Raw genomic sequence first — 14,861 nt, 5'->3', positions numbered from 1 at the left:
CAATGCCCAAATTGGGTTGAGGTCAAGAAGGTTTGCAAAGGTAGTGGGACTGAAGGGAAGGGTCAAGGGAAAGGGGCCTTGTCTAAGTACTAGATACACAGGCCTTTAGTTTCCTTCAAGTGCCATGAGTTTGCTGTGAACAAGCTTTTCAAGTCAAGAACATATTTGTCAAGGAAGGAAGAGGCCCAGTCTCAGCAGTTAGGACAGTAGCCTTTGGCATAGGACAGACCTGGGTGTCAGTGCTGGCTCTACCTCTAACCAACGTGTAACCTTGGGCAAGGTACCTCCCTAGGTCTCACCCTTCTCATCTGTAAAATGGAGACCATGCCTATGTCACAGCTTGTGTGAGGAGCAGATAGAATCATGTGCTTACACAGAATGTGGAAAGCTAGAACTACAACTATTTCTGTTATTAGTTTATGGTTTTGTTGTTATTTGTTATTGTTATTTAGTAAAGTCATAATAATTGCACAGGCTCTGGTGTCAGAGAAAGTTGGTTTCAAATCCCAGCTCCACCACTATAACCCTAGAGCAAGTTATTTAGCCTCTTTGTGCCTCAATTTCCCCATCTATAAAATGGGGATGTCTCATAGGATTATTAGGAAGATTATAATTAAATAATATTAAGTTAGATAATGCAAATTAGATAGAGCACATGCATGAACTCAATAATATTATTATTATGTATTCCATGTCATACTTATCAATGTGTTGGTCCCACGTTGGCCACAGCTCCTGAGGACTTGCAAGCTCAGCCCTAACTCCTGAGCTAACCTTAACCAGGCCTGGCTGTAGATTAGGCGCCCAGTCCCCACCCCCCTACAGCCTTCTCCCCACCACACAGTAGGGCTCCCAAATTGTTCTCACTGCCTTAAATTATTATAGTCCTAAAGTTCAATTTGTAATCTTTAAACTCTGAAAAGGAACCCTCGGGCAAACAATAAACCTTCTGCCTTGGGTTTCTGAGGATACCTTTATCAAGGCTAAAACTGAACCCCAACCCACCTTGCTTGGGCCCTGACTCCTTGCCCAACCTGCACTAGCCCGCTCGAGGGAGCTTGGCACATTCTACCTTTACCGTCACCTGCTGGCTAAATCCCTACTTCACCTCCCACTCCCTAGAACTAGGTCCTAGAACTAGGACCCTGCTTTTTAGCCCCCAGTGCCTCACCTCAGCCACTCCTATGGATTCTGGAATGACTCCATGGATACTGGCACAGGCTGGCTCATACGGAAGGTCACTATGCCCTCTAAGATTCTGACATCCCAAATACCACTCATCTCTCAATCTCTCTAGCCCTAGCCCACCCCTCTAGTTGAACCCTGCTCTGCTGGTAGCCTGCTTACTTCACAGCTGAAACACTGGAAGCTAACCATTACCTTGTTTGACCCCCACAACACTTCTTGAATTGTCCCATTTCACAGGTGAAGAAACAGCCCCAGAGTTTTTCAGAGACTTGCCCAATGTCATGTGGGCTAACTTGGGCTTCCCTGACCCCTAGTTCAGGGCCCACTCAGCTTCCTGTATCACAGATCCAAAGCTCAAGAGCACCAGCTCCCTAATTTTCACTTTGGATGACAACTGGACTTTAAAGGTTTGGTATCACTCTTCCTGACTCCCAGGCATTTGGCGTTGGTTGGCGTATATTTCCAGAGATACTTTTCTGAATGGAGGGGGAATAGGGGAAACATATTTCTGTTTGACTAATAATCATGTAATCTCAAGGACTACACATTTTTAAGCCTTCAAATAGCACTGAGACCTGCACAGGTGAGAGAGACAGGAAAGTATTGAGTTGGGCGGAAACATGAATTTTATTGCAAAGGGGCACTTTAGGATATAAGTGCTGTTAACATGATCCCAGGAAGAAGGGAAAAAGGATTTTCCAAGGCTCTCCCATGCTTAGTGACACTCTATTGGGAGGGGGGTTGTGTTTCACAAACCACAAGCTTTGCCCTGGACTTCCACATGTACATAGGTAGGCACGATGGAATCAGCCCTGGTGGCCTTAAAAGCCACATTCAACATCATCAGGAGTCAAAGTCTCCAATACATGAGTTGGGAGGAAAAGAAGATATCCCCATAGCCCTCATCAGCAGCGGAAATGACCTTGTTAATTTGTTTACATGTAGGTACTTCCGTGTATGTTCCATGCGGTCAAGGACACTAACTGCTCACTACTGGATCCCTACCTGCTACAGCAGAGCCCAAGATATGGCAGGTGACCAGTAAATGTTTTTGAATGCATATATTATAGTTTCCAACTCAAACCTTCAGTGTTAGCCACCAGCAAATCAGAGTACTGTGCTCTCAGTGGTCATGGGGTAGGGAAAGCCAGTTAGCCTGCCTCAGTCGGCTACCCAGTGGTCAAAGGTTCCTGTCAGATGTGGTCAGCACAAGGGAGGTCAAGGGCATCTATCCTACTCATACCTCTACCAAGTATCTTTGAATTTTTTTTAACAACATATATTATAATGCTTTTTTTTTCTTTCTTTTTTTGCCAAATAGCCTCCCTAGCCAAATCTTAGATATAAACCTCAGATATAAATAATAATAATTGTTGTTATTGGCCAAAATTTACTGACTGACCACTGGGTGCCATGCATATATGATCTCAAGTTCTTAATGCAACTCTGAGATTTGTATTATTACCCTTATCTTACTGATAAAGAAGCTGAGTCTTTGAGAAGCTGAAAACTTGGACTAGGACATATGGCTGTTGAGCAAGGGACACAAGATGTGAGCGTAGTGTATCTAAAGCCCCTGCTTTTAACCACCGTGATATAGTGCCCCTCACAAGATCACCAAATAAGTGAATTGACTTTTTTTGCTCTTATGTCAAAATTCCACAAAGAAAGTTATCCAGGCCAATTCCCCCTGCAGACCTGGATTGTTCAGTTATTTGCTGGTAACCAAACTACGTGTCTGAACTGACATGGTCCCTGAGGTCATCTCTTCCTGATGTACTATCACAGGCAGATCAGAACAACTAAAGTGGTGACCAGTCATGGCAACCCTTAACTGACCCAGAATAATGCAGATGGAAGTAACATAATAAAAGGAAATTGTGTTTCCCAACAACCTGTGACCTTCCCTCTATGGGTCTGCCCTACCCTTCTCTAACCTGTCTTGGGAAGAGATGGGCATAGGTAAATTAACTTACAGGAATGTTCCAGAGCGCTGGGCACAGGTGCCATTTCCAAGACCCCTGCAACAATCACCTTAATCATATTAATGAAACTTCATTTGGTCTGTGTCCATTCCTCCACCTAGGAAAGAACAGGGCTCACCCAGAATTCTTCCTGAGGATATTTTAAATAACAAAAATACCATGGGTTCATGGCATCCTCCAAAGAAGTGGTTTTCCAATCAGGGTAAAAAAAGGAAATCTGTTTTCTCCTGTTAGATTTGTGGTTTCTTGTACTAGCTTGACAGGGGCCATTGCTCCATCCAGCATCTCTCTTTTCCCTTGAGCCCTCAGAGCTCGCCAGGACAACCACCACATTAACTCCCAAGACAACGCCACCCCTGTGCTTCTGGAGGGGAATGAACCTGGGACTCCATTTAAAGGGGGTCATGGTCCTGACTGATTCAAGAATGATGGAGGTCTACCAGCGTCCATTTCCTAGAGAAGGATTTGGGAGGCATCCCAAATTCCACCCTCTCAGAAGAGCCACCCCACACTGTTTCCATTATCCAGTGGCCACCTCAGGGAAGGCCATGCAATGGCCCTGAGCTTTCCATCAGGGCTGACAGTCCCAACTCAGCTTCTCGTCTGCTCCATTGGCAGTGCACTCCATTCTGGGTGCCAAGAAAGTGGTACTTTAGCTGAGGTGGGTCAAGCGGAAAGGAAAAGATACATAACTGCAGCTGCACTGAGTCATGACGTCAGGGTCTGGAAACTGAAAAGGCATGGGATGGAGAAAGGGGAGGGGTGTTTGTTGGAAACCACCTCACACAGTCCAAATTAAACAGGCTGGTTTTTGAAGTCCACTTTCCATTTCTTCCCCCTCTTTCTACTAATTCCTACCTCTCCTAAGAGTTTTCTCCCTCAACCCAACATCTCATTTCTATCAGAAGCTAGGGAATTCTTCCTGATCCTCTAGTTTCTTCTAACTTATCCTGATCCTGAAATGCCCACATAAACTTAATATCTCCTGTACTATTTTAAAATGCCAAGAACTAGCCCTGGCCAATGTGGCTTAATTGATTAAGCACCATCCCATGCATTGAGAGGTCACTGGTTCGATTCCTGGTCAGAGTACATGCCCAGGTTGTGGGCTCAATCCCCAGAAGGGGGCATGCAGGAGGCAGCGGATCAATATTTCTCTCTCTCCCTCTCCCTTTCTCTCTCTCTCAAATCAATAAAAATATATTTAAAACAAAATAAAGTAAAATACCAAGAACTAAGTAAGGACCCACATCTTGTAGTTAAGTCTTTCCTGAAAACTGCAGCCATCTCTGATCTCCCTCCTTCCTCATCACTCTTGGAACTTTCTTACCAGATCATTCATTTTAGCACTTGAACTTCTACTTAGTCCAACAGAGGCTATAGCTCTTTCATCTTGACTATTCTCAGATTGTGTCATGTAAATATCTTCCCAGGAAAACTGTATGCTTCCTGGAGTCTAGGACTGGGTCATGTAGTCCTTTTGTATGTGATACTGTGTAGCCTCATGGCTCTGAATACATGGGAAGTATTTAAATTTGTGAAGCTGAATGACTAAACAGAATTAAAGGAAGGCGCACAGAAAAACATGAAGCCACTGGGCACTTATGAGGACAATGGGTAGTAGCCACCAATTTCAGGTGAATAATGCCTAGAATGGGTCCAAGATGTGTGCCAGAACAAAACATGGGCCAGTACCTGCTACAAAAGGTAAGCTGACAAAGTGCTCCAAAACTAGATTGAGCAGACTGCACATGGAGAGGAAAAAAGAAGGAAGATCCATAATTCATTTGGATTAAGACTGAATACCGAACTGTAGGACAACCCAGGCTACGAAAAGGGTAGACTTCCCTAGGGTAGGTGCCAGGTTTGGGGAACTTGCTGCTCACCAGTCCATTTTGGCCCTGTTTTACATCTCCACGATCATACAATTTTGAAGGAACACGTGATTTTTACCTCAACCACTGCCTACTTAGAAAGTAATTCATCAACTTGCCTAATTAAACAAAGTAAGTCAGAGGTAGCCCTGGGAACTTAACTTCCAGCTCTAGAATTTCAGGTCTGCTCCCTGGAATTGGAACTCCTGTGTTCTAAGAGGACATTGTTTGTGATAGCCTCCCTTGCAGATATTAGCAAGAATGAATTTTCTAGCCCTTTTATGAATGGGAGAAATCAGCCACCTGAGAGAAGATAGAGCTCACCAGACTGGTGAGTGTGAGGTTAATGATGGACTCTCTGTAGTGTCTGTCAGAGTTGGGAACAACTTCAGAGAACATCTGCTCAAGTGCTGGTTTCACAGGCCAGCAGCCCAAGGCCCCAGGAGACTGTGTAACCAAGGTCACACAGCTTGATATTGGTGTTCCTGGAGCTGGGGCTTCAGTCTCCTAACTCCCAGTCCCAAGTTTTCCCAGTACACCAAGAAAACAAGAATGCAAAGAATAAAAAAGTGAGGGACAGACTCTGTGGTAAAACTTGATGGGTGAAATTTTCTAAAAAAAATAAAAACTTGATGGGCAAGAAGAGAAATGTCCTCTGAGAGCACACTAAGAACTTCAAAAAAAGAATTTCCACGGAACACCTAGAGTTGGTTGAGAAGCTCATAGTTGCCAGAGTAATAAGGAGCACCGGACCCAGTATATGTGTTTGCTAGGACTGCTGTAACAAAGCACCACAGGCTGGGTGGCTTCAACAACAGAAACTTATTTCCTCACAGTGCTGGAGACTAGAAGTCAGACTGAGGTGTCAGTAGGGTTGGTTTCTTCTGAGACCTCTCTCCTTTGCTTGTAGATGTCCTCTTCCCCCTGGGTCTTCATGGTCTTCCCTCTGTGTCTATCTGGGTCCTAATCTCTTCTTAAAAGGACATCAATCATATTGGATTAGGACCCACCCTAATGACCTCTAGGGTCATTTTCTACAGTGTTGGGGGTTAGGACTTCAACATAGGAATTTGAGGGGGACACAACTCAGCCCATAACACCCTGTAATGTTTTCTTTTGAAGATACTAGTGAGGAGTTGTTCAAATTCTCTTCCTCCCACAAAGGGGATTTGGGCTAGTCTGGTGGGACATTGGCCTAGAAGCTATGGTGGGACTGCAGGACACCCTGAAGAGCCACATACCAACCTTTCAGGACCTACTGCTCTGAATCATTTCTTGCACTCCCATCGGATTCTCCTCACCAGTCTCTACAGATCTCCACATGCAAGTGCAGGATAAACAAAAGACTTTCTAAAGGAAATGGGATTCTGCCTTTAGTCCATTCCTATGGAACAGAACTTCTGGGTTAAAGTGAGAAGCAAAAACCTGGCCGGGGCCCAAGTGAGCAGAGCCCTCAGGCCCTGAGGCTGATGAGGCTGCTGCCAGCCAGGAGCCCGCACTGAGCAGGGCGCCAGGGGTGGGGCAGCTCCTCCCTCCTCTGGCTTCACACTTTCTTCATGTTCTTGCCGCATCTGCAGCAGCTTCCTGCAGACACATGTGTTGATGCCTGCCTACGTTTGGAAAACCACCAAAGCAAAGAGCAAAACAGTATCCAAACTCGCAGGAAATGCTGTTTTAAGTTTTGAAAATAGGCAGTCTTCCGATTCTATATAAAAAAAAAAAAAATGGCCATAAAGATAGCACAGAAATTGTATCACTCAGAGCAAAGTGTGTGTTGAATATTTTTAAAACGCAGTGTTATGAATTATGCCCCTCGTGGGGGAAGAACTGATAAGAATACAAAACACAAACTGAGCAAAACAAAACAAAATAAATAAAAACCAATGTGTCTCCTTTTAACAAGGGACCTGGAGAGAGGCAGGTTTGCTTAATGCCTATTGGAACAGCGAAGTTCAAGGTAGCGTCAGAAATGTTTCTCTAACCTCGCCTGGACTCACTGACCATTTGCAAATGAGCCTGGTCTACCTACAAATGTGCAGGTCTCTGTGAGTAAGATGAAACTTTGGTTATATGCTGTACCTAAGATCAAATAGACCCTTGGCTCACTTTTGTCAAAAGACAACACTGGGCTCGAAGCAAAATGGCAGAGCCCACCTTGGAGTTTCGGTGATTTCCTTAACAAAGTCAGCGCAGCAGCTCGGCCACACCAGGTGAGGTGCCTCCCCGCTCAGAGTCTCATGGCTCCTTGGCTTCCCGTTGATGTTCAGCATCAGCCCGGCCCCAGGGCTTTTTATGGGCTTGGCACCACGCACTACCTCCGCGGAAAGCATAGGTTCAGGGAACAGCAGATGGTTCCCCGTGGCTGGCACCTCAAGTGTAGAAGGTGAAATTTTCCTCTTGCTGTCCAACTATACATGAGCTCCAAAGAGGGCTGGTTAACCAGTGTGTGCTATATAGTAATTTTAAAATTAGAAAATCCAAAGTCCATGTATGGAAGACAAATGGAATATAAATATAAATATAAAGCATTAATGAAATGTACAGACAGAAATGTTGTGTTCTTACATGTGAGTACTTAATAGATGAACAATAAAAAATGAGTGAACGAATGATCCTGGCTCGTTTGTCCCATGCTGGTCCCTATCCTTGGCAGGAAGGAGGAAGGTCCATGGGGCCTTTATCCCCTTGCTGCTGGGTTCCCAGAGGCCACCCCACAGGCTGCCCAGGTAAGTAAGTGCAGGAGGTGAACACTCTATTTCTTGAATGAGTTTTTTCTGCTAGAATGTCGATGATAATTAATATCCACATTTGTTTAATAAAAAAGATTAGCTTTTCCCCACCCATATAATCAAAATGAAGCTTGCTGCCAGAATAAAGAAAATCAAACGTGCTCTAGTATATCAGTGCAATTAGACATCCTCGAGACACTGGTGGCTTTCATGGCAACAGAATGCTAATTGCTCCACAAAAATAGAACAAGGCAGATAAGCACTAGTTTGGGGTAATGTTACAGTTTTTGTTTTCATTCATTAAGGAAAGGCTGCCCAGCAGCCAAACTCTGAGGTTACCCTAATCGGAGAAAAGGTCCAGCCCTGACACATGAGCCTCAGGGAATGAGCAGGGCAGATGAGTCAACCCAACCAGCCAGGGTAACAAACCAAGGAAGAAAGCAGGGTGCTGGGAGGTTTAAATGTGACCTCCGCAGCCTGGGTGAGGGTGGGAAGTCCCAGCTCCATACAGGGACTGGCCAGCCACAGGTGAGGACATTCTACCAGGGCGACACTTCCTGTGGCCCAGCCCAGGACCCGAGGGCACGCAGATGAAGTAGATAGCACAGCCCCGCCACGCCCCGCCCAGCCCCGCCCTGCCCTGTCACACCCTGCCCCGCCCTGTCACACCCTGCCCCGCCCCGCCCTGCCCTGGTGGGAATGGCTGGCCTTCTGGGAAGAGGAGACTAACTCCTGTGGAACTGTCAGAAAACAATCTGGGCCACATGTGAGAACATGCTGGGTAGAGGCTCCAACCACACAGGCCAGAAATGCAGAACGGTAGGGATGAGGTGACCTGGATTCGCCAGAGGAGGCTCTCCAAGGGGTAAAATATAAGCTAGGCACTTGGGGACAGATGAGGAAGAGCATTTGGAATGAGGGGAAGGAAAAAGAGGAAGGGATTTCTTTATAAAATAGAATCACATTTGAAGAGTTGGTGGGAGTTTTTCTAAGTGATGGAAACCTCATGAAGTCCTGGTTCTCTCTCTCTCTCTCTCTCTCTCCCTTTCTCCCTCCCCCCCATCATCCCACCTTCTTCCCTCCCCACCCCTCTCTCTCTACTGTTGATGTACATTTTGTTTCTTATGAAACCAGAGGGTAACTCTGTAATCAGCACTTTGAGGAGAGTAAAGGCAGACCTCTGAGGTGGCTCAGAGTCATTTAAAAAGTATCATTAGTGCCCGGCTCAGCAGTTGAGCATTGATGTCAGGGCCCATGCGGGGGTTGCAGGCTGAATCCTCAGCAGGGGGCGTGCAGGAGGCAGCCGATCAGTGACTCTCTCATCACTGATGTTTCTATCTCTCCCTCTCCCTTCCTCTCTCTGTAATCAATAAAAATATTTTTTAAAACTAAAATTATTTTTTTAAAAAAGTATCATTAGTAAATAAGGGTGACTCTCCACAGCCCCTCATGGGCAGGTAAATCAGGTAGAGAGGGCCATGATTCATTCTTCCTCACACTAGAAACCAGGCTCCCTGGCAGCTAGGATATAGTCCCTGACTTCTCCAGAGCTGTTGGCCAAGACATTCTGGCAGGTTCAATGAGCTTGCTCTGCCCGCCCTCTCCTGAAGACTGCTGAGACTTACTGTAAAGGGCACAGCTCAGGAAGGGAGTGCCTCGTCAAACTTAGGGAATTCGAGAATGAGGCATCCAGGCCACAATTCACTGCACCCTTCACCCACTTTCCTCAGAACTTCTTTCCTTAAATGTCTCATAGGTTCAAAATGTAGGTCCTAGAGGTTGGCCATGGGCCTGATACATAACCTGCTTGTTTCACAGACCAGAACATAAATCCTGAGGAGTTGAGCGATCTGCCCAAGGTCACAGAGCTAATGCTTATCAGGCTGGAGCCCAGGCTTCCTGGCTCTGAGTAATGACTCCCTCAAGTGTGTCTGGTAATATTAATAGGAGCAAGAATCAGCAAGCTTCTCTACAAAAGACCAGAAAATAAATATTTTAGGCTTTTCAGCTGTTGCAACTGCTCAACTCTGCCTTTAGAACTTCAAAGAAGTCATAGGCAATTTGTGAATAAATGGTTGTGACTCTGTTCCAATAAAACTTTATTTACAATAACAGGGAGCTGGCAGGATTTGGTTCACCACCCATAGTTTGCTAACCTCTGAACAAAAGTATTGGAGATTTATTGATCCCTTACAAAGTTCCAGAGCCTGTGCCAAGAACTTTGCAGGCATCCTCTCATTTCATTTTCAACAAGCCTAAGAGATTAATATTATTCCCACACTTCCACAGATGTGAAAGCTGATGTTCATAATGTTAGATAACTGGCCCAAAGTCTGGAAACTGTAACTGGCAGTTCTGAAAGTCTATCCTAGGTCTTAAAATTTTAATTCCACAGTCTTAACTAATCAACAATAGATTATAGTACTTCCCAGATGTATTCAAACCTTTGGTTCTGGGTGTTTAATGAAACTCCTTTGAAGACTGCTCCTGTTTAGGGCACACTGAGAAGGTGAGCAACCATTTGAATTTGCCTGGGACTAAGGGTCTTCCTAGAATGCAGGACTTTCCATGCTAAGCCTGAGATAGTCTCAGGCAAACCAGGATGTTTGATCACCCTACAAACAGACATTTTGATGGTATATTGGGGCCCATTCAACTGAACAAAATAAAGTAGACACCTCTAAGGCAGGATTTGAACTGAAGCCCCTTACCCGGAGTAGAGCAGAGCTCCACAGAACAGTCACCTGACAGGCCTGGAGAGGAGAGCTGGCTGGGAAGGGAAGGATGGCAAGGATAAGAAATTTCTCTCAAGAGGAAGTCGATTTTATGGTTCCTGCTTGGCCCCAGACATGCTTTCTGTTTCTCCTCTCTTAAGCCTACTCAGTTCTCCAGGGTCCTCTGAGGACTCCTGCTGGGGCATCTACAAACTCCCATAGCCCACTAGCCAAAGAGAGAAGGAGAACTCCCTGGGAAGTTGGTCATGGAGAAAGGCTACTTGGGGCCTTGGCATGTGCCTGAAACACACTTGGGCCCCCTGCCTACTTTTCAAGATGTCCCAAGCCAGTCTACTTCCACTGGAAATTTTCCCCCTCTCTCCCCCATTTCCCCCTTTCCTATGCACCCTATGATTCTGTACATCCCTCCCATAGACTATGTTGCTCTCATGAGCATACAGTTATCAGTTTAGCTTGTTTATCTCCCAGGCTAGGCCTTGAGCTCAACAGTGGCCACTCCTGTTCAGCGCCGTGTCCCTGGTGTTTAGAAAAAAATGTCACAAAAAAGTCTTCATAAGTGTCCGTTCAAACAGGCATGTTAGTCGAAGAGGAGAAGGGCACCCCCATTAGACTTTTAGGACACAGCAAATGCTCCATACATTTTGTTTTGTTCTGTTTTGGGTTTTGTTTTGTTTTGTTTTGTTTTAATAAACGAATGCATGAATGGTCACCAAGCAGGATGCTAAAAGCACAGTGGATACACTGTGAGCTTCTCTCCAGAGGTTGGTCTAATACGTTTTGGTCATTCCAGACTTTTAAAACATCATTCCTCAGGACACGTGGGTAAGAAAAAGAAATAAAAGGCATCCATATTGGAAAGGAAGAAGTAAAACAATCTCTGTTTGAAGATGGCTTGATCTGAGAAATTTTTAAGATGTTCACTAAAAAACTATTAGAACTAATAAGTTCAGCAGGGTTGCAGGTTACAATATCAATATACAAAAATCAGTTTTTGACCCAGTGATTCCACTTCTAGGAATATATCCTAAGAATCCTGAAACACTAATCAGAAAGAATATATGCACCCCTATGTTCATAGCAGCACAGTTTACAATAGCTAAGATCTGGAAACAGCCCAAGTGCCCATCAGTAGATGAGTGGATAAAAAAGCTGTGGGACATTTACACCATGGAACACTATTCGACTATGAAGAGGAAGGATCTCGTACCCTTTGGGACAGTATGGAAGGACCTGGAGAAAATTATGCTGAGTGAAATAAGCCAGGCAGCGAAAGACAAACATCACATGATCTCGCTTATACGTGGAATCTAAAGAACTTAATAAACTGATGAACAGAATAGATTCAATGACATGGAAGCATAGATCGCACTGACGAATGTCAGAGGGATGGAGGAGGGCGGGTGGGTGGAGGGGGAGAGAGTGACCAAAGAATTTATATGCACATATGCACAACCCAAGGACATGGACAATGGTGGGGAGAGGGACTGGGGGGGGGGGGGGGAAGGGACAGGGTGGAACGGTCATTGGGGAGAAAAAGGGACATCTGTAATATTTTAAACAAAAATAAAATTAAGAAAAAATATCAGTTGTATTTCTACACACTTGCAATAATCTAAAAATTAGATTAAGAAAATAATTTCATTCATAATAGCATCAAAAAGAATAAAATACTTAGAAATAAATTTAACCAAAAAAGAACAAACTTTACTCTGAAAACTACAAAACCCTGTTGAAAGAAATTAAAGAAAATCTAAATAAGTGGAAAAACATCCCGTGTTTATGTATCAGTACATTTAACATTGGTAAGATAGCAAAACTCCCCAAACTGATCTACAGATTCAACGAAATACCTATCAGAATCCCAGGTAGAATTCTTTATAAAAGTTGACAAGATGATTGTAAAATTCATATTGAGTTTCCAGGGACCAGAATAGCCAAAATGGTCCTGAAAAAGAGCAAAGTTGGAAAACTCACACTTCCCAATTTTAAAATTTACTACAAAACAACAGTAATCAAGACAGGGTGGTACTGGCACACAGATAGACATGTAGATCAATGGAATAAAATTAAGGATTCAGAAATAAACCCATATATATATGGTGAACTGATTTCCACAAGGGTGCCAAGACCACTTGATGTCTTTTCAACAAATGGTGCTGGATAGTCACATGCAAAAGCATGAAATAGAATCCTTAACCCATACCAGACGCAAAAAATAACCCAATTGGTTATCAATAAAATGCAAATCAAAATCACAATGAGATACCACATAATACTCACAAGGATGACTATAAAAAAATTTTTTTAAATGGAAAATAACAAGTGTTGGTGAGGATGTAGATAAAATAGAATACTCATAGGATTGTTGGTGGGGATATAAAATGATACAGCTGCTGTGGAAAACAATTCAATGGCTCCTCAAAAAGATAAACATGGCGGGGTAGAGAGGGTCAATGGAAAAAAAGGGGACATCTGTGATACTTTCAACAATAAAGATAATTTTTTAAAAAGATAAACAGAATTACCATTTGGCCTAGAAATTCCATTCGTGAATATATACTCAAGAGAACTGAAACATATGTTCAGATAGACACTTGTATATAAACGTTCATAGCAGCATTATGCATAGTAGCTAAAATGTAGAAACCCAAATGCCCCTACACTGATGAATGAGTAAACAAAAAGCAGCATATTCATAAAATGGAATATTATTCAACTATAAAAAGGAATGAATTACTGATACATGCTACAACGCAGTTCAAGGATTTACTTTGAAAATATTATGCTAAATGAAAGAAGTCAATCATAAAAGACCACATATTACATGATTCCATTCATTAAAAAGTCCAGAACAGGGAAGTCTATAGAGGCAGGAAGTACATTAGTGGTTGTTTAGGGCTAGGGTGGGGTGGGAAAATGGATGATTGCTAAGAGGCATGGGGTTTCTTTTTGAGCTGATAAAATATCCTAAAATTGACTGTGGTAATGGTTACACAACTCTGAATATATACTAAAAACCAGTGCATGTGTATACTTCCAATGGGTAATTGTATGGTATGTGAATTATATCTTAATAAAGCTTTTTTTTTCTTTAAATAAAAGACTCCAATCCTCCCCCACACTTCCATACACCCACACAAAGCCATGCAGTCTCCAGATCTATGCCTGGAACTTTTAAAAATTGGGTCAGCTCATTCCCTGATTTGGTGAACTGATTTTTGATACTTCTAAGCCCTTTTGACCGTTTGAGGTAATTGGCCATTTACATGCAAGGGCAAAGTAGTATTTGGATAATTCCTAAAGCCACCGTCTGAAATCACAGGAGTCTGGAGTTTGGAAAAACACATCTACCAACCCAACCACCAGATAGATTTCCATGAAAGGAGGCCTCAGCTTCTGATAACTCTCAAGTACATTCCAGCACAATCCACCCTTCTCTAGCTCCTCCTTTCCCGTTTTGGCAAATTTCCCTCCCTGCCCTCTACCCTCACCCCAACAAACTCTTGACTCAGGAAAAGCAAGAACATTCCCGTCATCCCCTTTCCAACCAAATTCAACTGACTCCAGCCCCCGGCTCACACTAAAGGCCAGTTGAACTCTCTGATCTAAGTTAAAAGCTTTGTGTTGTGTGTGTTAACAAGCTGAGATTTTTTGCCTTTTTCCTCCAGCTCAGGTTACCTGGTTTCCAAGGGGGCCAACTCTGGGAGAAGCCCTTCCAATCAATGCCTTCACTTGAGATCTAAATGTCCATGCCTCTTACTGCAGAGGAATAAGAAACAGACCAGAAGGAAAACATGTTGCAACACAGTCATTGCATTATTTCTTTATAACCAAGGTCTCCAGGTGGGGGGGGTTGGGGTGGGGGAATGAAAAGGTTTTCGTATTTAATGAATAAATGCCTTGTAGGCCTTTTTGGCTTTTCTTTAAAGAACTCTGAACACACTGCAAATGTTCTCTTAGTCCTCCATACACCACCCCCTCCTCAAGGAGGGAGTTGGAGGAGTGAAACCCATTTCACAGATCCAGAAATGAAAGCAGCAAGTAACCTGATAACTTTTTTGATCCCCAAGCAATTTCATAAGTTACAACTTTCACCATCCAATTTATTTCCCATATTTCTTCAAATGTTCCTTCTAGACTCCCACTACTTGCTTTCCCAGGCCAGACCCTACCTCCACTTAAACCCTCTTCTTCCATGATGTGACTACCAAAACCCAATCCATGCTGATCCTCACTTTTCTATGCAAAATCAACTCACTAATTATATTATATCATATTCTCTAGTTGTTTTCCTGTAAATGGAGTGCCCTAGCAGAGTGGTGCTCAGAGATGAAATTTGTGGGGAGCTTT

The sequence above is a fragment of the Miniopterus natalensis genome, chromosome 13 (assembly GCF_054644295.1).
Source record: "Miniopterus natalensis isolate mMinNat1 chromosome 13, mMinNat1.hap1, whole genome shotgun sequence".
In the NCBI taxonomy this organism is placed as follows: Eukaryota; Metazoa; Chordata; class Mammalia; order Chiroptera; family Miniopteridae; genus Miniopterus; species Miniopterus natalensis.
Note: the sequence above shows the minus strand (reverse complement) of the source record.